The following is a 25,987-nucleotide window of genomic DNA, read 5'->3' as shown; positions in this document are numbered from 1 at the left end:
AAGGGTGTCTGCTAAGAAAGAAATAATAATGAGGAGTTCTGTAACCACTGGGGGTTTTAACGAAGAACTCGATTACAATCTTTGCTCTGATGATTTATCATGTATGTTAGGTTATAGTTTGTTGCATGGTGGTGTGGTGGTTAGCGCTGCTGCCTCACAGCTCCAGGGTCCCAGGTTTGATTCCCGTTTCAGGGGAGTTTGCATGTTGGTTTTCACCAGGCACACCAGTTTACTCCCCTCATCCTAAAACATACTGGTCAGGTTGACTGGTCACTCTAAATTGCCCTCTGTGTGCATGCTTGTGTGAGTGTGAGAGGTGGACTGGTGTCCCATCCTGGGTGTAGTCCTGCCTTGCACCGTGTCTGCTGGGTTAAGCTCCAGCTCACCGTGACCCTGTATTGGATGAAGTGGTTATTGATGATGGATGGATGGATGGTTAATATTTGTAATAATGCATTTATTGACATTCACATGTTCTCAGATTTAATAAACATTTGGACTGAACGTGTTTAATTTTCCCACACAAAATGTCAAAATCCCAAATCAATCCCACATCAATTCTGCTTCTCTAGAGTGGCAGTCAGTTAAGCAGGTTTTTGTAGCTGTCTGTAAATCTCCAACTGCTTAAGAGCAAATAAAAGGGTACACTTGTCCAATTAAGCAACTTAATTCAAATCAGGTAATGAAGGCCTCAGTGTTAACACAGTCATTCATTCGAAGTTGTCTTAAGGGTTTTTTTTTTTTTCAAAAGCACTTATTGTTCTGTTTTGATTGAAGTCCTGCTTTCCTGTCAAAAGTACTATGAAAACAAACAAGGAGATCAAAATTGCAAACAAATAACTTTATTACAAATACATAATGCAGTTTGGATATTAAATTAAAATGCAGTTATTTGACAGATATGTTTTTATGATACAGCAAGAAATAATGACTGTACACTTGCTTTTTGTTTATTTTCAAACCAACTTTGGGGGGATTAAATCAACATTTAGACCCATTGACTAAAACCAAATTAGAAATATGTAGTTTAATGGCAGTTTGATTTATCATAAGTGGACACTTTCTTCTACTAATAAATACACCCACCATTAAATTCTGACTTTGCGATTAGCTGGTGGGTCAAGTTTTAATTTAATTTCCCCATTTCATTTACACTGAATAAAGGGTATGAATAATTATGGAGCCTACTGTATTTGCAAGTGAGTATTCCTGAGCATTCTCTATATACATTAATAAACAAATGTAAACAATAAGTATTAATGACTATGCACAATATTTTACTTGAAATGCATATTGTTCACTAAATATATTAAATCAACCTTCAACAATGTTACATGTACAAACCATTAAATAACAAACCATCACACTGCACTGCACCCTTCAGATGGACATCCAAGTGCTTTTTTAAATGGTGGCGTTTATTGGGTTTATATTTGCTTGGCTTGCAAAATGGACAGTGGTACAATCTGCAGCATTGGGTACACCGTTTCACCTCAGGCAACACTCCTCCTTTCAATACTGTTATATAACTGAAATACAAAGAGCAAATTACAACATGATTAATAACCTACAATTAATATACATCAGTGTATCTACATTGAGATTGGATGAAAATAATGTCTGCTAAGAAATAAATAATAATGATCTATAGCTAATGTGAAATTTACAAAACACTATTAGTACAGTGAGGTATATTGAAGAACTAGTGACAATGGCCTCTATACTCAAAGCATTTTTTGCACAATTTTTATTGGCATCATTTTTTTTTAGTGATGTAAATGTTGACATAAAATGCAAGTGATGAAGTACGATTTCCTCGTACCCAACATCTATACATATTAAGCATATGTGCTGTGCAATTGTGTTGACATTGAAGAGCATAAGTGCAATGGTGTTCTTGTTATGGGTTGCAAAAGTTTTTTTTACAATTCAGTATGGCCGCCAAACCATGTGACAAATGTGTCATTTTCATATCACCAGTTCTTCACGTGAGTCTCTATGGTCATATACAGTTTCATGACTGTAGTGTATTGCACCTTGGATTTATACACCAATGTGTGAAATTAGAGCCGTCGTGAAACGGTTATTTGTGCGCCGCAGCCATGTTTAACGAAAAAGCGTGGATTTTACAAACGGTAGAAAGGACCTGGTCATGAACATGCGTGCCAATTTAGGTGTCGATTGACCTTGCGGTTTAAGACAAGGAGATTGTTGAATATTTTGCGCCAATCCAGCGTAGCGGGCAAAGTAATTGTTCAGTCGACCTCGATTGAACATATGTTTTTTTTTATAGGCCATTGCTGCACTATCTGCTGTCATTGTCATAGTTCCACCTTAAGTTGTTTTTAACGGCAAGAGTTTTGAAAAATTCCCCAAAATTTCCACAAGATCCAATTTGGCGGTCGAACCATGTGACTTTCATTTGGGGACGCCAGTCTGATTGTCCAGCCATAGGCATCTACTTGCGTATGCGTTTTCATAATTCTGCAATGTTGTTTGTACGGAAAAATAATAATAAAAATAATAACGAGTTGCGAGCAACTTTACGGCTTCCAAGCAGTTACTGTGAAATTTAATCGCATTGGTTATTATAAATGAAGCGTTATCATCACAACTGTGCTAAATGTGTCAATTTTGGCACACATATTGGAATTATTGGTTAGTAGGCAATTTACATTTATTTGGATGCACACACAATTCTAAATGGTATGCAGTCATCTAGACTTTGAAAATAATGCATGTAAGAGGCTAACATTGTTCTAAATTCTAGATCGTTCTTTGTTTGAGTTTGTGTGTGTGAGCGTTTGGTGCCCTATTCTTAATTTTGCAATTTAAAATAGCCTACAGCATGTATTGGTTTTTGTATATTTTAATGCCACTATCATTTAATGTGCATTTTTAAAGCAATAGAAAGTGACAGCCAATCGTTACACTATCAGGGGTGCCTGGCAAATACACAATTCACCATATTTAATTGTCACCAAACCGCTACTAGGACATAACATGTGCACGATTCATGAGTAACAGAAACTCTAATCCTATGCTGAGGAATTATAAACAGGACAGAGGAGAGAAGAAGCTAGAGAGACAGTACCGGTTCTTGTATATTTTAATGGCACTATCATTTAATGTGCATTCGTAAAGCAACAGAAAGCGATAATAGTGTAACGACTGGCTATCTGGGGTGGCTTCATTGCCACATATTCAGAATTTGTGATTGTTGTTTTATCAGTTTAGTCTTAATTAGAACTTCACTGTAGTTGTGAAATAAAAAAAAATAAATTAAACGCCATATCAGTAAAACGAGTAGTGCTTCTTTTTTTTTGGCTTCTGTTCAGCTAGGACAGCTTTTTTTTTTTTTTTTTTTTTTAAGTGATTACAGAACATTTGTGTACAGCCCGAGAAGACGGTATTTTTTTTTTCAAATTCTGTGTGTATCAGTATTGCCTGCATGGCCACGAGGTTATAAGTAAACAAACAGCATTACGGCTGAGAAGCTGGTAAACTCATTATTCTAAAATGTCCGTTTTTTGGGGGGAATCTCCATGAATAACTATGCGATCTTTACAGTTACAGCGCTCTTTTGTAGAGCAAGCGATTGTGAAGCGTTCTGTCTATACATTTGTTATCAAAAATAAATATTTCAATGTAAGATACGGCCCCAAAAGTTGCCCCCCCACCTTCTCACATGCATCTTTTAAATGGATTACATACGCGGTTTCGTTTCAACATTCAGGATTTGTGACTGTTTGACCATAGTTAAGTCGTAAAAATAATTATATAACGATTTTTAAGCAAACTATGTTCATGTGACTTGTAAAGCTGATGTTTTATGCACTTCATCGTTTCGATTGTGTTGGTTTATAAAGCATAGTGCAGTTTTGTTTTGTTTTTTCGCGTGGATGCAGCTGCAACAGTTCTTAAAAAAAAAAAGTTCTTAGTTTACAGTGTCTGTATACTGTACTATGTCCTTTCCACTGTAATTACTGTTTTTTTAAGTTACATATGTTAGTAAAACTGTTCTTGTAAACACCAGTGAAAAATGGCTGCTTTAAGAATTTTTTTGTATACCTTTCTGAGTTTTTCATGTTAACAGGTGCCCCTAGTGGTGGGAATGTGTCATTTCAGGGTAACATGGGCAAACTGGCATGTCATCCATATTGATTGGCTCATGGTGGTCATGTTTGTTGATGTAGGAACTTTTCCTGACTAATTCTTTTAGAGGACAGTACAAAGATAACGTATAACCAAGATTCATGTCAATCGGCCAAAGGGCTCCTGAGGAATTGTTGTTTAAGCGTTTTACGCAAAATCCAACATAGCTGCCACACCATGTGACCGATCCATTTTTCCTTAAGTAGAATCAATCGTGGACATGAGCGCACTATGTACAAAATTTCACAGCTGTACTATTTACCGTTCATGAGAAGACTTTTGAATATTGTCCAAACATTTCATTAAATCCAAGATGGCTGCCACACCATGTGACCAAAGGCCGCCATATTGACCATGGCACAACATCACAGTCCTCAACATCTGTGTCAAATTTTGTGCGTTTTGGTGCAGCCAGTTGCGTATGTTGATGATGTCATGCAGCGTGGATGCCATGATTTTCACAGTAGCAACTTCCCTTGAACAAGCGTAAAAGATGACCATACTGAGATGTTTCATTCCAATTTTTGTTTCAATTGGCTAAGCGGTTTCAGAGAAGATGTTTGAATTTTGATAATTTCATATTTTATGTAATTAAATTGATGTGGTTGCCAAACCACAGAACCAATCAGCTTCATATTAACAACAGTTAATCCTGGACTATCCCTCAACATGTATCAATTTTCAGAACTCTGCAATAAGCGGTTTCCGAAACATAAGGGTTTTAACAAATTCCGCAAAATCCAATATGACTGCCAAACCATGTGACTTGTGCAAGTTTGGACACCTGATCTGTTATCTGCACATAGCCACCTACCTACACACCCGATTTCATAACCCTGTGATGAGGTTTCGGAAGAAAGAAAAATAATAATAATAATAATCCTAACAGAAACAATAGGCTTCCCCAGCCTATGGCTTGGAAGCCTAACAATAATAATAATAACTAGAGTTGCTAGCAACTATAAAGGCTTCCAAGCAATTATCGTGAAATTTAAGCACATTGGTTATTATAGATGAAACGTTATAATCACAACTGTGCTAACTGTCAGTTTTGGCACAAATATGAGAATACTTTTGAAAATTGCCTTAAATTTTCATTAAATCCAAGATTGCTGCCACACCATGTGACCTAAGGCTGCCATATTGACCATGGCGCAACATCCCATAGTCCTCTACATCAGTGTTAAATTTTGTGCGTTTTGTTGCAGCCGATAAGTTATAGGCAGTTTTATAGCCAGTTGCGTATGTTGATGTCATGCATCACGTTAGACCTTTAGGAGAGGTCAGAGGTCGCGGACAATGAAATTTTTTCATAGATCATATATGACTTCCTATACATGTTCCATTATATCTATGACCCTGTCGGCACGCCCTAGGAGTTAAAATTTCAGTGTAATGGCCGCCGTGCCATATGAGCAATCTGTTTCAAACTTCAGCAGTTATTAGTTTCCAATGGACTGTATAATTGTGTTGACATTGAAGAGCATAAGTGCAATGGTATTCTTGTTACAGGTTGCAAAAGTTTTTTTTACAATTATCAATATGGCCGCCAAACCATGTGACCAAAATGTGTCATTTTCATATCACCAGTACTTCACGTGAGTCTCTATGGTCATATAAAGTTTCATGACTGTAGTGTATTGCACCTTGGATTTATGCACGAATGTATGAAAAGAGCCATCGTGAAACGGTTATTTGCGCGCCGCAGCCATGTTTTTTAGCGAAAAAGCGTGGATTTTACAAACAGTACAAAGGACCTGGTCATGAACATGCGTGCCAATTTAGGTGTCGATTTCACCTTGCGGTTTAAGACAAGGAGATTGTTGAATATTTGGCACCAATCCAGCGTAGCGGGTAAAGTAATTGTTCAATCGAACTCGATTGAACATATGTTTTTTTTATAGGCCATTGCTGCACTATCTGCTGCCATTGTCATAGTTCCACCTTAAGTTGTTTTTAACGGCAAGAGTTTTGAAAAATTCCCAAAATTTCCACGGAATCCAATATGGCGGTCGAACCATGTGACTTTCATTCGGGGACGCCAGTCTGTTTGTCCAGCCATAAGCATCTACTTACGCATGCGTTTTCATAACTCTGCAATGTTTGGAAAGAAAAATAATAATAAACACTGCAACAACGATAGGCTTCCCAGCCTATGGCTTGGAAGCCTAATAAACACAGCAATAACAATAGGCTTCCAAGGCAATTTAAATGTTATGTGGATGCACACACAATTCTAAATAGTATGCAGTCATATAGACTTTGAAAATAATGCATACAAGAGGTTAACATTGTTCTAAATGGCTTTGTTTTAGTTTGTGTGCATGTGTGTGTCTGGCTGAATCAAACATCATATTGCACACTTGATAAACTCATTATAGTTATGCTTCCAAGCCAAGGGCTGCGAAGCCTATTGTTATTGTTATGTTTATTTATTATTATTATTATTTTTCTGCACAAACAACATCGCAGAGTTATGAAAACGCCTATGGCTGGACAACCAGACTGGCGTCCCAAAATGAAAGTCACATGGTTCGACCGCCATATTGGATCTCGTGGAAATTTTGGGAATTTTTCAAAACTCTTGCCATTAAAAACAACTTAAGGTGGAACTATGACAATGGCAGCAGATAGTGCAGCAATGGCCTATAAAAACCGTATGTTCAATCGAGGTCGCTTGAACAATTACTTTGCCCGCTACGCTGGATTGGCGCAAAATATTCAACAATCTTCTTGTCTTAAACCACAAGGTCAAATCGACACCTAAATTGGCACACATGTTCATGACCAGGTCCTTTCTACAGTTTGTAAAATCCACGCTTTTTCGCTAAAAAACATGGCCGCGGCATGCAAATAACTGTTTCATGACAGTTCTATTTTCATACATTCGTGCATAGATCCAAGGTGCAATACACTACAGTCATGAAACTGTATATGACCATAAAGACTCTTGTGAAGTACTGTTGATGTGAAAACGACACATTTTGGTCACATGGTTTGGCGGCCATATTGATGATTGTAAAAAAACTTTTGCAACCCATAACAAGAACACCAATGCACTTATGCTCTTCAATGTCAGCACAATTGCATAGACCATTGGAAAGTAATATCTGCTGAAGACTGAAACAGATGGCGCGGCGGCCATATTGGAATTTACGTTGAAATTTTAACTCCTAGGGTGTGCCGACAGGGTCATAGTTATAATGGAACACGTATAGGAAGTCGTATGTGCTCTATGAAAAAATGTCATCGCCCGTGACCTCTGACCTCTCAAAGGTCAAATGTGATGCATGATATCATCAGACGCAACTGGCTATATAACTGCCTATAACTTATCGGCTGCACCAAAATGCATAAAATTTGACACGGATGTAGAGGACTATGGGATGTTGTGCCATGGTCAATATGGCGGCCTTTGGTCACACAATTTTCAAAAGTCTTCTCATGAAAGGTAAATACCACAGCTGTGAAAAATATATAAAATGCGCTAACCAATGCGCTTAAATTTCACAATGGCTGCTTGGAAGCCTTTATAGTTGCTAGCAACTCTAGTTATTTTTTTTCTGCCAAAACATGCTCAAAAACTTGTAACGGTCACGCTGCATAGTTGATAGGCAACTGTACTGTCCTCCCTTAGGAGATACTACTGGCCAAATGATTAACCCTTTCCGGTCCATTGTCGGACTGGGTCCGACATTGCAATTATTCCTCACAGGTCCTTTGTCGGACTGGATCCGACATCATTATAGCAATGCAAAAAACGGGTTTCTAGTCGTTTTTTCTCCGGAAAAAGCCGAGAAAACCATTCAATTGCCGAGTGGGAGCGACAAGAGCCGAGACAAGTCAAAAAAAAAAAAAAAAAGGCGTATCTCATGATTAGTCATACATGGTATCTGGTATCAGATAACGGGGCGGGTCGTAAGTAAACAAGTTGGCTGACTGAATCAGCGCACAGAAAACACAGACATTTGCAGAGCTTTTTTGAGATGTTATAGTAATAAAATAATGACTTGGATCGCATTATTGAGGAGTTTGGTGATAAAACGAGTGATCCGGAGATGATCGATCGGAATGTACGACTATTATTATTATTATTATTATTATTTATTTCTTACATAGGTGAACGCTATAGCAAACGAAAGGGTGGGGCGGGGCTGGAGATGCCTAGTGAGTGCTTTGTTGATATGCAGGGCCTTTTAAACCCGTTTGACTGTGGAAAAAAATACTTTTAAACAGCGTGTCTAAAATTAACTGCGCGTGTTAAAATTAATTAGACCTGACGTGCCTGACGCGCGATTAATAAATGGACCGCAAAGGGTTAAAACTAAATAAGTCAGTAAGGGTGATTGACAGTAAAACAGGGTTGTCACAATGCGTCAATTTAACTAAACAAACACTGGTTTATTCCATGAAACACACAGCTTGACAAACAGAATCAGACTAAACAATTACAGTAGAAAACAACTAAATTAGGGACAGAGTGAAAAGGAAGAAAACAGTGAAAACAAACCCAGGAAAAGATTAGAAATGAATACACAACAGAGCTTATAGAATATATCCACAACAAATTAACAATTACTGACACAGAGGATAATGAATATACAGAATGAATGAACAATGCAACACAAATATTAAATCAACAAAATAGTATTGAAGTCCCAAAAAGTATTAAAAGAAAAAAAAAAAAAAAACTATGGCCAAGTGAATGGAAAGAGATCACCAAACCGGTATTGAAGTCCAGTTAATTACTCGGGATGAACGTGAACGATGATGTAGATGATTTCATGAGATGGAAAACATTGAGAGCGATGAACAGATGCACAAAAACATACAACCACACCCTCCAGCAAAAAAAACACAAAAGAAACTACCCTACCTAATTAAGCAAAAACCTGTAACTTGACAATAAACTAAAGCAGCAGACAACAAGAAAAACAAAGACTAAAGAATAATATCTACCTAACGGTATAGGTTGCTAGCTACAGGAGGAAAAAAAAACACACTCCCAACCCCCCACAATCAGAGAAATGAGACAGGAAAAGATTGAATTTGTGAGAGAATTGGTGGATGAAAATTTGAATGGGCCAATGGGGTGAAAGAAAGAAATGGATACTGGGAAATGTAGTTTTTATAAGTTGGCCTGGCCAGGCTACTGCCTTTACTTTAAAGAGACAGGTGGGTGAAAATTACACCCACATATGTAGCAACAGTGCTACATACTCACGAAATTCGGTACACTGGTAAATGCATATGGATAATAGCCGGTGATATTCAGCAAATTTGCGCAAGTCACATGGTTTGGCAGCCATAATGGGTTTTGCTCAATTTGTTAAAACGCCTATGTATCGGAAACCGCTTACTGCAGAGTTCTGAAAATTGCTATATATGTTAATTACAGTGGAAAGGATTATATTTAGATGTATACATAGTACAGTATATAGACACATACTGTAAACTAAAAACATTAAGAACTGTTGCAGCTGCATCCACGCAAAAAAAAAAAAAAACTGCACTATGCTTTATAAACCAACACAATCGAAACAATTAAATGCATAAAACATCAGCTTTACAATTCACATGAATATAGTTTTGCTTAAAAATCATTATATAATTTTGGTCAAACACAATCGTAAATCCTGAATCTGTTGAAACGAAACCACGTGTGTAATCCATTTAAAAGATGCATGTGAGATGGGGGGGCAGCAACTTTGTGGCCGTATCTTTCATTGAAATGTTTATTTTTGGTAATCAAACGTATAGACGGAACACTTCACACTCGCTTGCGCTATAAAATAGCGTAACTGTAAAGATTGCATAGTTATTCATGGAGAATCTCCCCCAAAAAAGCGGACATTTTAGTACAATTAGAGCTTACCAGCTTCTCGGCCGTAATGCTGTTTGTTTACTTATAACCTCATGGACATGCAGGCAATACTGATACACACAAAGAATTTGAAAAAAAAATTACCCTCTTCTCGGGCTGTTGTAGCTGAACAGAAGCCAATAAATGCACTACTCATTGTACTGATATGGCGTCTTTTTATTTCTTAACTACAGTTATAGTTTTATAATTATTAAGACTAAACTGATAAAACAACAGTCGCAAATTCTGAATATGTGGCAAAGAAGCCAGGCACCCCAGATAGCCAATCATTACACTATTATCACTTTCTATTGCTTTACGAATGCACATTAAATGATAGTGCCATTAAAATATACAAGAACCGGTACTGTCTCTCTAGCTTCTTCTCTCCTCTGTCCTGTTTATAATTCCTCAGCATAGGATTAGAGTTTCTGTTACTCATGAATCGTGCACATTAGGGGTGTCAGGTTAACCCGAAAACTGAAATCGATAATTGAACCCACAATATCAAATCGATCGATAAAAAAATCGATATTTAGAGTTATTTTTGTTTTACCTACAATACAAAATAAGACACCTCTATATTATACTCTTACAATGTTTTATTATCTCGCAACCCTCTGTTTAGAAAAACATCTAATGGCAACACCGGATTACGGTCAAATGTCAAACAAAAAAAAAAAAAGTGTTGTAAAAGTGTGTATATATGATTACCCAGGTACACAAAATATAAACTTTCAAATGAAAAAAATATATAAGTTAATGTACAGTCAGTTACTTACTGTGTGTTGTCCTTAAGAAATATCCAACTAGATCACAGAATTGTAACAGTCCAAAAAGAAGCAAAAACTATGTATATCCAATCTGTCCATTCAAACCTGTGTATTTTAAATGTTGTTTGCAAGGAACACAAGCCTGTCGACTTGCTCTGGATCCAGGGCTGCTCGCTTTTTATTTACAATGTTTCCTGCTGTCGAAAAGACACGTTCAGAGCGCACAGATGTGCCTGGCACACACAGGTATTTTTTGGCCAGTTGAGCACGGTGTGGATATTTCGGGCCTGATTTCTTCCACCATTCCAGTGGATTGCTATCTGCTGAGAGTGGTGTCTCCTTGACATAGCACGCCATCTCCTGCATCAGTTGTATTTCGCAATTCTTTGTTTCTTCTTGCCCACAGGTGTATGTGTCCCCAAACAGGTCACCCATTGCAGACAGCGCAGTTTTTCTGCTAGCGTCTTTATTTTCAGAACTGCCATGTTCATTTACCAAATCAGTTTCATTTACAAAACGCTGTATCACTTCTGTTTGAATTTCTTCCTGTACCTGACGCTTTTCTTGTTCAGATAAATGTATCAATCGGTGAAAGCGTGGGTCAAAGAATGACGTTTTGTTCAAAAGCATGAATGTTGATTGTCGTTCTTCTTTGTCGTACCTCAAACTCAGATCACTGTAGATTTTGTTTTTCATCTCCTTTATTACAGGAATTTCAGATGCTGCAATCAATTTAACTTGATTGATCAGGATATGCTGAAGAGGTAAAACAGCTGAAGCTGTGGGGTATTTGTCTGTTGATAATGCAGCGGTTGCCGTTTTGAATGGTTTCAGAGTTTCACGGATATTTTCAACAACCATCCATTCGTTAGTTGTTAACTCCAGATGCAAGAGCTTTTTTTCAAAGATTACAGCGGCCACTGCAGCCTGTTGTTCTGATGCTCGGCAAATCATGTCGTAGGTGCTGTTCCAGCGTGTTACACAGTCATTGATTAAATTGTCATTTTTTAATTCGAGCAACTTTTGCTTATCCTCCAGAAGACATTTGTCAGTTGGTGACCTATTGAAATGTGCAGCCGAACTTTTAAGTCGGGTAAGTGTTCTTTCGATCGGTCCAGTATTCAGTCCCTTCCGTACAGCAAGGTTAATTGTGTGAGCCACACACGGGATGTTGATCAAATTGAGATATCTTTCTACTGCGTTGACGTAGTTCAGTGCATTATCAGTAGTGACAGCAATTACTGACTCGCGTATATTAAAATCATCCAGAATTTCTGAAATACACTCTGCAACATTTTCTGCTGTGTGACTTCCTCGAAGCTCTTTGGTTTGCAGAACAAAATCTTGCAGTTCCCAAGAATCAGTAATGCAATGCGCTGTTACGGTAACATAAGCATCGGTGGCTAAGGAGGTCCAACCATCTGTAGTTAAAGCAATGTCCTTACAATCATGCAGTATTTGTTTTACATTTGCACGAGTGGTATCATACAGTTTAATTATGTTCTTTGAAATTGTTGTGCGACTCGGAATTTTGTATCTCGACTCCATTTCACTGCAAAATTCCCTGAAACCATCACCCTCGACAATGCTGATGGGTCTCATATCTTTGCAGATGAATTTTACAAGAGATTTTGTAATTGCTTCACTTCGTTGACCGGGTAATGCAGCAGCAGAAGTTTGTTGAAAAAACGCTGTCATTCGTGGCTGTTTAGGACATGAAGGCCCAGCCGTTTCTGATCCCTCCTCCTTACCGTGTATTTCGCTGCACTCAAGTGGGTGGTGTTTTTCCAAATGGCTTCTCATGTTCGTTGTATTTGAATTATAGGGGAGTTCGCGTTTGCATAATTTATATAACATTTTTTTTATTTTCAATCTGTCCTCCAATCGTCCAAAATCCGAAATGACGCCAGTATTTGCTTTTCATACTGGGTGGTGTAACAATTGTGCGCTCAGGAGCACTTCTACCCGCCGTGTTATCACTTTTGTCAGACATCTTTCATTTATGAAAACGAGCCGGAAGAGAATTAATCAGTTTCGCGCTGCACTTGAGGAGATACATTTGAACCTTAGTGCCGGGTATTTGTGTCGGTATTTCAAGTAGACATAATGGTGGCGTCCTGTAATTTAAATGCCAATATAGGAAGTTTGGTGCAACATTTAGTTTATAAATTCCAGAAATTTAATAAACTTTGCCATTATCGATCATCCAGTTTTATTATCGATGATCGTAATAAGGAGGAAAATCGATAAAAATATCGATTTTCGATTTTATCGTTGCAGCCCTAGTGCACATGTTATGTCCTAGTAGCGGTTTGGTGACAATTAAATATGGTGAATTGTGTATTTGCCAGACACCCGATAGCCAATCGTTACACTATCACTTTCTATTGCTTTTAAAAAAAAAGCATATTAAATGATAGAGGCATTCAAATATACAAAAACCAATACATGCTGTAGACTATTTTATATTGCAAAATTAATAGGGATTTCCAATTTAGAACAATGTTAGCCTCTTACATGCATTATTTTCAAAGTATGACTGCATACTATTTAGAATTTTGTGTGCATCCAAATAAATTTTAAATTGGCTACTAACTAATAATTCCAATATGTGTGCCAAAATTAACACAGCACAGTTGTGATGATAAAGCTTCATCTATAATAACCAATGCGATTAAATTTTACGATAACTGCTTGGAAGCTGTAAAGTTGCTCGCAAGTTATTATTATTCCGAGACCTCATCGCAGGCTTATGAAATTGAGTGTGTAGGTAGGTGGCTATGTGCGGAAAACAGGTCAGGTGTCCAAACTTGCGCAAGTCACATGGTTTGGCAGCCATATTGGATTTTGCAGAATTTGTTAAAACGCCTATGTATCGGAAACCGCTTATTGCAGAGTTCTGAAAATTGCTATAAATGTTGAGGGATAGTCCATGATTAACTGTTGTTAATATGAAGCTGATTGGTTCTGTGGTTTGGCAACCACATCAATTTAATTACATAAAATATGAAATTATCAAAATTCAAACATCTTCTCTGAAACCGCTTATCCGATTGAAACAAATTGGAATAAAACATCTCAGTTTGGTCATCTGTTACGCTTGTTAAAGGGAATTTGCTACTGTGAAAATCATGGTGTCCACGCTGCATGACATCAACAAACTGGCTATAAAACTGCCTGTGCTGCACCAAAATGCACAAAATTTGACACGGATGTTGAGGACTATGCGATTTTGTGTCGTGGTCAATATGGTGGCCTTAGGTCACATGGTGTGGCAGCCATCTTAGATTTAATGACATTTTTGTGCAATTTAAGTCTCTCATGAACGGTAAATAGTACAGCTGTGAAATTGAGCCTTTCGGCACACCGTACTTTTAATCCAGGCTGCAGCAACATTGTATTGAGTGTCTGAGTGCAGTTATTGTATAACTAGAAAGTTAGTCACTGAACCTCTTAATGGAGCAAAGCACTAAAAATGAATAGGATATATATATATATATATATATATATATATATATATATATATATATACATATATATATATATATATATATATATATATATAAAAAATTGACGGCTCACTGGACAGAAAGACGCTTACTTCGATACTGTCAAAGTGAGTTCCAGTATCCAACATGAGTACATTGAGTCTGCTGCGTGCTGCTGAACACGCCTTCACCTCTCAAAATACACCAGCAGCTCTTTAACAATAACAAATTAAACCCACCAGTTTCGACAGAAATGCAGGATCACTGCAAGCCCATATCAAGCCGAGTATGATAAATTTTTAATTTCATTTCACAATCACATTTAAAAATAGATATCCTATGTATTATATTTTCTGATCTCTGTATGCTGCTGATCAAGCTTGAACCGCACATTTTATTGTGTTGGTTGCATTTGTAATTACTAAATTATTGCCCCTTGTAAATTTGGGTGGTGGTCTCAATGGGTACATTTCCTGGTTAAATAAATACATAAATACATTTGAAACAAATTTATTTACAGTTAAGGATAATAAAAACAATGGCATCAGTAAGAAAACAAATTTAAATTAGATGGACAGACATTGTAACAACTTAATATGCGATTAAAACCAAGATTTACTAAGATTAATGTTGTAAGATTAATGTTAATTTTTTTAATCGCTTGACAGTCCTAATAATAATAATAACAACAACAACTTCTCAGAAACCATTTATCTGATTGAAGCATAGATGATCGAAGTATGCTTATCTTTTACTCTTGTTCAAGGGAAGTTGCTACAGTAAAAAACATGGCTGCTGTGGACCAATGAAATTTCAGCATTAATCTTTTTGCATATATTGCAGTATGTCAGCGGTACAATGTAGTAGACTTATGAAGCTTTGCATAATAGTAGAGGACTATGAAAATTTGACGTTTTGGCCACATTTTGTGCGTTTCATAACAGGCACACTGTTGCACGTAAACACTTCAAATTACACAGGGTTGTACAACCCTACGTGAAGTAATGCTCACAGTTGAATGAAAAAACGGCACTTATTTTTAAACCAGAACACAATTGTAATACTAAAATGTTTAATACATGAGCTTTATAAGTAAAATAGTTTGCTTAAAAATCGTCATATAATTTATTTTTACGACTGAACTGTGGTCAAACACAGTCACAAATCCTGAATCTGTTGCAAAAAAGTTGTGCGTGTAACCCATTGAAAAGATGCATGGGATGGGAGGAGGTGGGGTGGGAGGAGGTGGGATGGGATGGGATGAGAAGGGAGGAGGTGGGATGGGGTGGGATGGGATGAGGTGGGAGGAGGTGGGGTGAGGTGAGGTGAGGTTTGCAAGCGTATCTTTCAGGTAATGAGTGGTATAGACAGAACTGTTCAGAATGGGATGGGGTAAAAGCCAGAACGAGACGGAACGGTACTTTAATGAATTCAATTGCTTTAAAAAAACAGCATAGAAAGTTACACACATGTGAGGAGAATATTTTAACAGTCAGAACCGATTAGTAACGCGCTGTCATTAACCCGTTCCGGGCCAGAACCCTCTTTTTCTCACCAAAGACCTCCCGGAACACTGGGTTCAGAAGCTTCAAAGACGACGGAAATTATACACACAATACAACTAAGTGAGGACCTCATAACACTATTGAGAAAACCCGCCGAACCGACCTTTATTTTCCCATTCCGGGTAATAAAACGGTGTATTTATTTTGTTTGTATATTATTCTCTCTCCTCTCTCTTAGAATTGCTGGTAGCCCCTAACTGTAAGTTATATGTGATTAAAAAATAACACGTCTATATATATATATATATATATATATATAGCTGCAACAGTAAAACATTTATTTTTTGCACAATGTTTTTGTTCTTACAATGATAAAAAAAAAAAAAACTATTTAAATGTATTTAACATATTCATATATGCACATAGGCTATATTTGATACAAAATGGAAACAATGCAATTCAATGCAAAGGCATGCTCTACTTGGAACCTTTTATGTTTATTTACAAACTCGCATGCATGAGATATATATATATATATATATATATATATATATATATATATATATATATATATATATATAGATAGATAGATATATATATAGATATATATATAGATATATATAGATAGATATATATTACACAGCGCCTTTCAAAAGTATTCAGACCCCTGACCAATTCTCTCATATTACTGAATTACAAATGGTACATTGAAATTTCGTTCTGTTTGATATTTTATTTTAAAACACTGAAACTCAAAATCAATTATTGTAAGGTGACATTGGTTTTATGTTGGGAAATATTTTTAAGAAAAATAAATAAACTGAAATATCTTGCTTGCATAAGTATTCAACCCCCACACATTAACATTTCATAGAGCCACCTTTCGCTGCAATAACAGCTTTAAGTCTTTTGGAGTAAGTATGTACCAGCTTTGTATACAGTGTCGGAGTGATTTTGGCCCATTCTTCTTGGCAGATTTGCTCCAGGTTGTTCAGGTTGGTTGGACGACGCTTGTGGACCGCAATTTTCAAATAGTGCCACAGATTCTCAATGGGATTGAGATCAGGACTTTGACTGGGCCACTATAGGACATTCACCTTTTTGTTCTTGAGCCACTCCAATGTTGCTTTGGACTTGTGCTTGGGATCATTGTCCTGCTGAAAAGGTGAATTTCCTCCCAAGCTTCAGTTTTTTAGCGGACTGAAGCAGTATTTCCCTGTATATTGCTCCATCCATTCTTCCTTCAGTTTTAACATGATGCCCAGTCCCTGCTGATGAGAAGCATCCCCACAGCATGATGCTGCCACCACCATACTTCACTGTAGGGATGGTGTGTCTTGAGGCATGGGCGGTGTTAGGTTTGCACCACACATAGCGCTTTGAGTTTTGGCCAAAAAGCTCTATCTTGGTCTCATCTGACCACAAAACCTTTTCCTACATCGTAGCTGGGTCACTCTTATGCTTTCTGGCAAACTCCAGACGTGCTTCCAGATGGTACTTTTTGAGTAATGGCTTCTTTCTTGCCACCCTCCCATACAGGTCAGTGTTATGCAGAGCTCTTGATATGGCTGACTGGTGTACCATTATTCCACTCCAAACCACTGAACTCTGTAGCTCCTTCAAAGTGATTGTTGGCCTCTCTGTGGCTTCTCTCACAAGTCTCCTTGTTTGTGCGCTAAGTTTTGAGGGATGGCCTTTTCTTGGCAGTGCCTGGGTGGTGTGATGCAGCTTCCACTTCCTGTTTATTGATCCAACTGTGATCACTGGGATATCCAAACACTTGGATATTATTTTGTACCCTTTCCCTAATCTATGCATTTGTATTACTTTATCTTTAACTTCTGTAGAATGCTCTTTGGTCTTCATTTTCCTTCAGATTCACAGCCTGACCAATAATCCTTCAACAGTGGGGTTTATATCCAGAAAATGTGACAGCAACTTTAATGGTTCACAGGTCCAAATATTAATGTGTGGGGGTTGAATACTTATGCAAGAAAGATATTTCAGTTTATTTATGTTTCTTAAAAATATTTCCAAACATAAAACCAATGTCACCTTACAATAACTGATTTTGCGTTTCAGTGTTTTAAAATAAAATATCAAACAGAACGAAATTTCAAAGTACCATTTGTAATTCAGTAATATGAGAGAATTGGTCAGGGGTCTGAATACTTTTGCAAGGCACTGTATGTGTATGTGTGTGTGTATGTGTGATATAGATTATATATATATATATATATATATATATATATATATTGTGACAAAGCACAACTCACTCGGGTTCGTTGCCCCTTTAAAAATACGACCCAGAACAATGAAATGGATTTTTCAGCGCTGGTGCGCTATTTTTAATAATACAAATATCAAACACACAAAACCAAATAAACACCTAGCTCTTATCGAGCACTAACTACACACACAGGAACCTAAACTATAAATCAGGACAGCTAAGCTGTTTACCTGGAACACAAAACAAAATCTTCACCCCGAAACAAACCACACAGGTTTACACTACCTTTCTTCACCCGACTGCTCGGAAGCAGAGCACCTATCCTGCTTCCTTCTCTCTCAGCAGCCTAGAACAGACTGGCTGCTCTCTTTAAATACCCTGCACCTGGCTCTGATTTACAATTACTACCCAGGTGCAGGGGATAATTAAATAATAAAACAAAACAATTACATCAACCAATGTGCATTTGCACATGTTTTCTGCAGGGAGGATTTAACCCCCTCCCTGCTGTCTCACACATCCCCCCCCATGTCTTTTCAAGACACCGGCCATACCACGGCCACCTCCCTCCACCCTTAAAAGACCACCCAGCCTCAAGTCCAGCAATGTCCATTGCCGCCCTCTTCCACGGGCGGGCTTGAGGATGGGTCGGTCCTTCCGGCGCTGCCAGGAAGGGACCGCAAACCGGCGACACAGGACCCCACCGGGCTAACAGGGCCGACCGAAGCGTAGGCCGGGGCACTGGAGGATGCCGCAGTGGACACAGGTCTTCCCCTGGGAACTGGCGCAGTGATGTCCGATCACCCAGGGGGAGCGAAGCAGCTAACAGGGGGAGCAACAGCGACGTCTGGCAGCAGCCCAGCGACGTCTGGGTGCTCGGGGAGAGCGGAGCAGGTAACCAGGGGCAGAGCTGTGGCCAGTGCTGCAGACTCCTGGGCTCCAGGTCCAGCACAGGGAGGTCCAGGAAGACCGGCAGGGTGTCCAGGAGCAAGGGGTGAGGGACTGGACGCAGCGGCGCCGAACTGGACTGTAGGGGTGGTGGTCGGGGCTGTGGTGGAGGTATGCTTTTCACCTCCTCCCCTCTGGGCTCCGGAAGCAGCGGCTCCTCCCCTCTGGGCTCCGGAAGCGGCAGCTCCTCCCCTCTGGGCTCCGGCAGCGGCAGCTCCTCCCCTCTGGGCTCCGGCAGCGGCAGCTCCTCCCCTCTGGGCTCCGGCAGCGGCAGCTCCTCCCCTCTGGGCTCCGGAAGTGGCGGCTCCTCCCCTCTGGGCTCTGGAAGCGGCGGCTCCTCGCCTCTGGGCTCTGGGGCTTGAGTCAGTGGGGCACCCCCTGCCTGCTCCCACCTTTGGAGCAGCAGGTCCAGCTCCGTCGGCTCCGGATCCGGTAGCCCCAACTCCTGTCTCCACTTCTTTGTCTGCTCTTTCTGAGCAGCGGTGTTATGATTGATCATTGCGATCAATTCTTTAAAATCCATTTTCTGGGTCGTAGGGGTGCCCACACACTCTGCCCGCATTCTCCACCAAATGTGACAAAGCACAACTCACTCGGGTTCGTTGCCCCTTTAAAAATACGACCCAGAACAATGAAATGGATTTTTCAGCGCTGGTGCGCTATTTTTAATAATACAAATATCAAACACACAAAACCAAATAAACACCTAGCTCTTATCGAGCACTAACTACACACACAGGAACCTAAACTATAAATCAGGACAGCTAAGCTGTTTACCTGGAACACAAAACAAAATCTTCACCCCGAAACAAACCACACAGGTTTACACTACCTTTCTTCACCCGACTGCTCGGAAGCAGAGCACCTATCCTGCTTCCTTCTCTCTCAGCAGCCTAGAACAGACTGGCTGCTCTCTTTAAATACCCTGCACCTGGCTCTGATTTACAATTACTACCCAGGTGCAGGGGATAATTAAATAATAAAACAAAACAATTACATCAACCAATGTGCATTTGCACATGTTTTCTGCAGGGAGGATTTAACCCCCTCCCTGCTGTCTCACAATATATATATATATATATATATATATATATATATATATATAGAGAGAGAGAGAGAGAGAGATCTATATATATATATATATATATATATATATATATATATATATAGAATATATATATAATGCATGTGAGTTTGTAAATAAACATAAAAGGTTCCTTGTTTGTAAGGTTCCTCAGGGAACCCCAGTAAAAAGGTTCTTCCACAGTATCAACCCCAGGAACCCTAAAAGGTTCTTACTAGAACCTTTACTTTTTAGAGTGTACCTTCAGATTAAGTTAAAGATTTGAGGTTGTTAGCACCAGGGGCCGGTTGCATAAAACTATATTAGACTAGTCTAAACCATTAGACTACTCTTAGTTTGACAATTAGACTAGTCTAATGCAAGTTAGTCAGTTGCATAAAAAATAAGACTGACAAAGCCTAAAAAGTTAGCCTCTTCACACCCAGGCTAACTTAGAATGTAAGTCTATCTTCCATGGAAACCATTAACTGTCAGAAAGAAATCATGGCCTTCCACCACAGTCTCTGGCTATATGTGCACTGTTTGAGGAGAGAAAGGGTATTCAAAGACAGAAACAATCCACTGGAAGTGTACTCAGATACTGAGGTAATTGAAAGGCTTCGCTTACCAAGGCAAGCCATTATAAAATTAGCAGAAGATCTAAAGGATAAATTGAGGCCTGCCAGAGGCAGAAACCATAGTGTCCCTGTTTTGTTACAAGTCTGCTTGGCACTCCGATTTTATGCAACGGGTTGTTTTTTAAATTCTGTGGGAGATTTCATAGGGCTGCATAAATCCACTGCCTCACGGATAGTCTTCAGAGTTTCAAAGGAACTTGCAACAAGACTGCCAATGTTTCCTGTTGAGTCCACTGTTCTCAACAGAATGAAAAGTGACTTTTTTCATTTGCTGGTTTTCCTAATGTTGTGGGAGCAGTTGGTGGGACTCATGTCAAGATACAAGCTCCTTCAGCTGATGAACACCTGTATGTCAACAGAAAGGGATACCACAGCATAAATGTTCAAATGATCTGTGATGCTAACCTGAGCATCATCAACTGTGTGGCACGCTGGCCTGGCTCAACCTTATAATTATATTAAAACAAAGACTTAGTCTATGTTTATGCAACCGGCTGCAGGTTCTTTCATTTGGGCCAGAGGATAAGGTCTTGACCAAGTACAACACAAACACACAATAAAAATGCCAGGGATATAAAATATTCAAATTTATTTAAAACACAATTTCGTTTCAATTCTCATATTGCACAAACAAGTGCTATCTGTTAGTTACAGCGTTTCAGCCAAATACTTCAATTCGATACATTGTTTCAAGGGTTCAGTAGTGCTTTCTCAGGCATTACACTGTTACATTGTTTAATATAGCAGCAACTCATTTAGAGCAAGAATACATTGTTTCATTTCTCTCTTATTCAGACAGGAGGTTCCCAAATTAAACACAAACATGTGAGTTTGTTTTATTTATTTATTTATGCATATGACACACAATGTAAAAACGAATTAATTTTTTTGAAGAAAATGGGAAATGCATCAAAGTTTCTGTATTTGAAGTCACCCTGCGTAATATTTAAATCTAAACTGTTTTGCTTTGTTTGCTCGTTTTTCCTTACATGTTGCAAACTACATAATTGTAAGATAGTGTGTTTGCTTGCCTTTGCATTGAATTGCATTGTATCCATTTTGTATCAAATATAGCCTATGTACATATATGAATATGTTAAATACATTTAAATACTTTTTTTATCATTGTAAGTAAGAACAAAAAAATTGTGCAAAAAATAAATGTTTTACTGTTGCAGCTATATATACACGTGTTACTTTTATTTTTTAATCACATATAACTGTTACAGTTAGGGGCTACCAGCAATTCTAAACAATGAGAGAGAGAGAATAATATACAAACAAAATAAAATACACCGTTTTATTACCCGGAATGGGAAAATAAAGGTCGGTTCGGCGGGTTTTTTCAGCAGTGTTATGTTGTTCTCACTTAGTTGTATTGTGTGTATCATTTTCATACTCTGTGCAGCTTCGGAACCCCGTGTTCCGGACTGTTTTGTCTATACAGCTGTTTATGCACGGAATGGGAAAATAAAGGTCGGTTCGACGGGTTTTCTCAATAGTGTTATGAGGTCCTCACTTAGTTGTATTGTGTGTATAATTTCCGTCGTTTTTGAAGCTTCTGAACCCAGTGTTCCGGGAGGTCTTTGGTGATAAAAAGAGGGTTCTGGCCCGGAACGGGTTAATGACAGCGCGTTATTAATCGGTTCTGATTGTTAAAATATTCTCCTCATATGTCTAACGTTTTATGCTGTTTTCTTAAGCAACTGAATTCATTAAAGTACCGTTCCGTCTCGTTCCGGCTTTTACACCATCCCGTTCAGAATCGCTTGCTCTATTAAATACAATTGTAAGGATGAAGATCGCACGGTTATTCACAGAGAATCCCTTCCCAAAACAGCAGACATTTTAGTAGAATAGAAGCTGATCAACTTGTTCTGCTGTAATGTTCTTTTGTTTACTTAAAATAACCACGTGGACATGCAAGTGTAGCCAGGCAACCGCAGGGAAACATGCGTGTTTATAGTTCTGTCGAGCTAGTAAATAAAAAAAAGAAAACTTCAACCAGCAGAACTTTTGTCTTGGTCTTTTAAATATAACAGGTATGTGCCTCACTTTCACTCATTAATTCCTCCCTAAGGTATTTTCCGTTATGTTTTGTCTTTTTAATTTAGTCAAAATAATTTTAAAAATATAAAATGTATAGTTAAGGGACAAGTGGCCATCGGGTTATTAGCGGCTGCTAGATGGGTGGTTTATATTAATTTGTGTTTGAAGTAATTAGTCAAATTGTTGTTTTGTGTTTGTATGATTATTATTTACACTATCATTATTTTACATTCTCTCTGACACGCGTGTCAGACAGCGTAACGACATGAAGCCGACAGCACTGCTGTACTAAGCCTTCCGTGTACTTGTGTATTTATGGTTTTGTCTTTTAAATATAACGGATGGAACTATATAAAATAGAGCTGGTTTATTAGACTCGAACAACCTGGTCTGGGTTCATTAATTGAAACAAACAAAAAAAAAAAAAACACCCAATGCAAACTACACAATGTAAATAACAATTATCACCCCGCTACCTGATTTTAATTAGAGCTACAGTAATTACTTCACCGGAGCGCTACAGTTGTGTCAAATGGAGAGGGCACAACGAGTCCGGCCATTTAAAAAAAAAAAAAAAAACGGGTTTATTATTGTAACGCCCCTCCCACTCCTGTTAGTGTATGGAGTAAACAACACCTAACTCACTGCAAGTGGCGAGGCCTGGGTTCCCAATACTTATTTAAATTACAATTTGTCTGTTAGAAATATATGTGTACTGTTTCTTTAATGCGGTGCCTCCACCTATGTAAGGGACATCTAAATACACGTGCACCCCTTAATAGGAATTATCAAATATTAACCCCAGTATCCACTCACACAACACACACCAATAGAAATAAGTAAACAATTTACTCAAATAAATGCGCAATAATATGGTGTTTTCAATAATAACATAAATACACAATAAACAAAGGCTAGGTATTAAAATAAATATAAGCAAAATAATACACAATCACTATTACAAATAATATATTTACTCTTAAATAATATGCGTTGCTATGCAAAATAATTAAACTCTTGCACTACAGTGGGCCCACACACACACGCACACACGTGTACTCACGTGTACTGCACACGTGCAGCAGTATAAAAGAAATAACACGTTGCAGGCCTGAACCGTCGCTCGGGTACGTAGTGGCAATAATAAAAAAAACAAAATGCCCCTTCACTTATTTATGTCAAATAAGCAACAAAATTATACTTTCAAAAAACTGTTTTTTGAATGCAAGCAGTACTCACGACCAGCAACACAGTTCCGTTTCTTGCTTCCAAGGTAAGTTCGTAGAAGGACACAATAAACACAACGACAGCTGAAAAATCTTATTTTCTAACGTGGCCAGAGGTACTCGGGGCTTTCTCCTGGTCACCCCGAGTGCTATCTGGGTCTCAGCAGCAGTTCCAGACGCCAGCAGAAAAGTAAATTAATAATAAACCAAAAAGACTATACCATAAAATGGTGACTGTCTACAGCAAACGTTTGGTTTACTGAAATATATTAGCCTCTTATACTCTGCTAATAAAGTACAAAATATATCGTTTAGATAATATTTATTTTACTATAAAACTTTTCTTTCACTCCCTCACGTTGCGTCTGTTCCTTCACACTCTCTCGAACCTTCTTTCTCTCTCTCGCACAAACCCAATCAAAAGGCTAAGTCCCACCCCCAAATTCCACTACCTGTTGGCTAATTGGTTCAGAGGGGAAACCTGTCCGATAGAATTGTGTTTAGGTGTAGCATGCTAGTAAATGTGATTCTGGTGCATTCTAACTATGTTACAAGAAATACAACATTTTTATTTAAAGGAATAGCGCAAATTTACAGCAGGGCTACATTATATATTTTATTTTTTTACAACAGTCCAGAGAAACGGTAGGCGTTCGGGCTCTCCTGGAGGATCATTGGTTTTAGATGGCCTGGCTCCAGCGCGTGAGTTCACTGTTACCTACATTCTAAAGCAGAGAAGGGGCGTTACACAGGCATATACAGAACTGTAAACAAACCGATACACACACTGGAAGTAGGGTTGCCACCTTTTCCAAACCCAGACATGCTTGGGAAACAAATTCTGGAAGTGATCACGCAATACCTACAGACTTTAATAAGACTGTCTCTCAAATCACGCATTTCTCACAGTTGTTATAAACTTTGCTCACACTGTTTGAGCTTGCCTGTTCTCTGCAGTGATCTGAAAGAGGAAGTAGGGATAAAATATCCTTGTACTTGGACTGAACTGTTTTTTCTCATGGTCTGTCTGTGTATGTGTACAAGGAAAGTCAAGCTTAAGAAATATGTGTAACTGTGTGTTTGCTCAGCAACAGAGATACGGGGCACATGTAATTCAAAGCGATGAAAAGAGAATGTATATAAGCATGGAGGCTGTAACTTAACAATCTTTAGGGATTCCTTGGCAAATATTTGTCTGATAACTAATCCAATTAAGCATTGAGCTTTGGCATTGCCAGCGCACAGTTAATACTATGTAGTTGGATTGTTTTGGTATACCAAATAAAACAAATGATGCTTTGATCAAAGTTGTTGCAAGTTTATTTTCCCTACACTTAAGTAATCAGTAAACATTACTTGTATATATAACGGCATCCTATGTAGGCCACTCGCACAGTACAATACAATCCTATGTAGGCCACTCGCACAGTACAATACAATCCTATGCAGGCCACACGCACAGTACAATACAATCCTATGCAGGACACTCGCACAGTATAATATTTATTTCTTAGCAGATGCCCTTATCCAGGGCAACTTGCAGTCGTAAACAAAAATACATTTCCAGAATCACTGTACAAGTATTAATACAATTAAGAGCAAGATACATACAATGACTTCGGTTCTAGCAAGTACAAGTATATGACAAAATACGATTCAATAACGGAGCAGATAACAGTGTCAGTGATAGTTACATCAGAATATAATTACATACAAAACACTACAGATTAAATAACACTTGTGACAGATTACAGTACTCTAAAGTACAGGATTAAATACAGTAAAATAGGGGGCAGATAAGAGCAAGTAAAGCGCATTTAAGGAAGAGTGATAAAGTGCCCAGAGGGAAAAGAGGAGTTTCTACAAGTGCTGTCTGAAGAGGTGAGTCTTGAGGAGGTGCCGGAAGGTGGCCGGGATTGGGCAGTCCTGACATCCTGTAGGAAAGTCATTCCACCACTGCGGAGCGAGGGTGGAGAAGGAGCGGGCTCTGGAGGCAGGGGAGCGTAGAGGAGGTACAGCCAATTTTCTAGTGCAGGCGGAGCGGAGAGG

General features: G+C 38.5%; 2 protein-coding genes and 1 long non-coding RNA gene across 7 annotated transcripts in view; 1 reads left to right on the top strand and 2 right to left on the bottom strand.

The window, feature by feature from the left end:
* The window catches only part of LOC117433057 (GTPase IMAP family member 8-like), a 267,258-nt gene that overhangs the window by 89,175 nt on the left and 152,096 nt on the right, over nucleotides 1-25,987 (bottom strand). The gene's annotated exons all lie outside the window — the stretch shown is intronic.
* Nucleotides 1-25,987, top strand: part of LOC117433050 (GTPase IMAP family member 8-like) — a 50,986-nt gene that overhangs the window by 6,432 nt on the left and 18,567 nt on the right. The window lies entirely within an intron of this gene.
* LOC131723051 (uncharacterized) lies at nucleotides 827-24,422 on the bottom strand. The gene is made up of 2 exons (XR_009320110.1): nucleotides 23,776-24,422; nucleotides 827-1,529 (listed from the first exon to the last, which is right to left on the bottom strand). It is a non-coding gene; the product is annotated as an uncharacterized LOC131723051 (long non-coding RNA).

The sequence above is a fragment of the Acipenser ruthenus genome, chromosome 52 (assembly GCF_902713425.1).
Source record: "Acipenser ruthenus chromosome 52, fAciRut3.2 maternal haplotype, whole genome shotgun sequence".
In the NCBI taxonomy this organism is placed as follows: Eukaryota; Metazoa; Chordata; class Actinopteri; order Acipenseriformes; family Acipenseridae; genus Acipenser; species Acipenser ruthenus.
The sequence above is the reverse complement of the archived record's forward strand: the minus strand, read 5'-3'. Positions and strand labels throughout refer to the sequence as shown.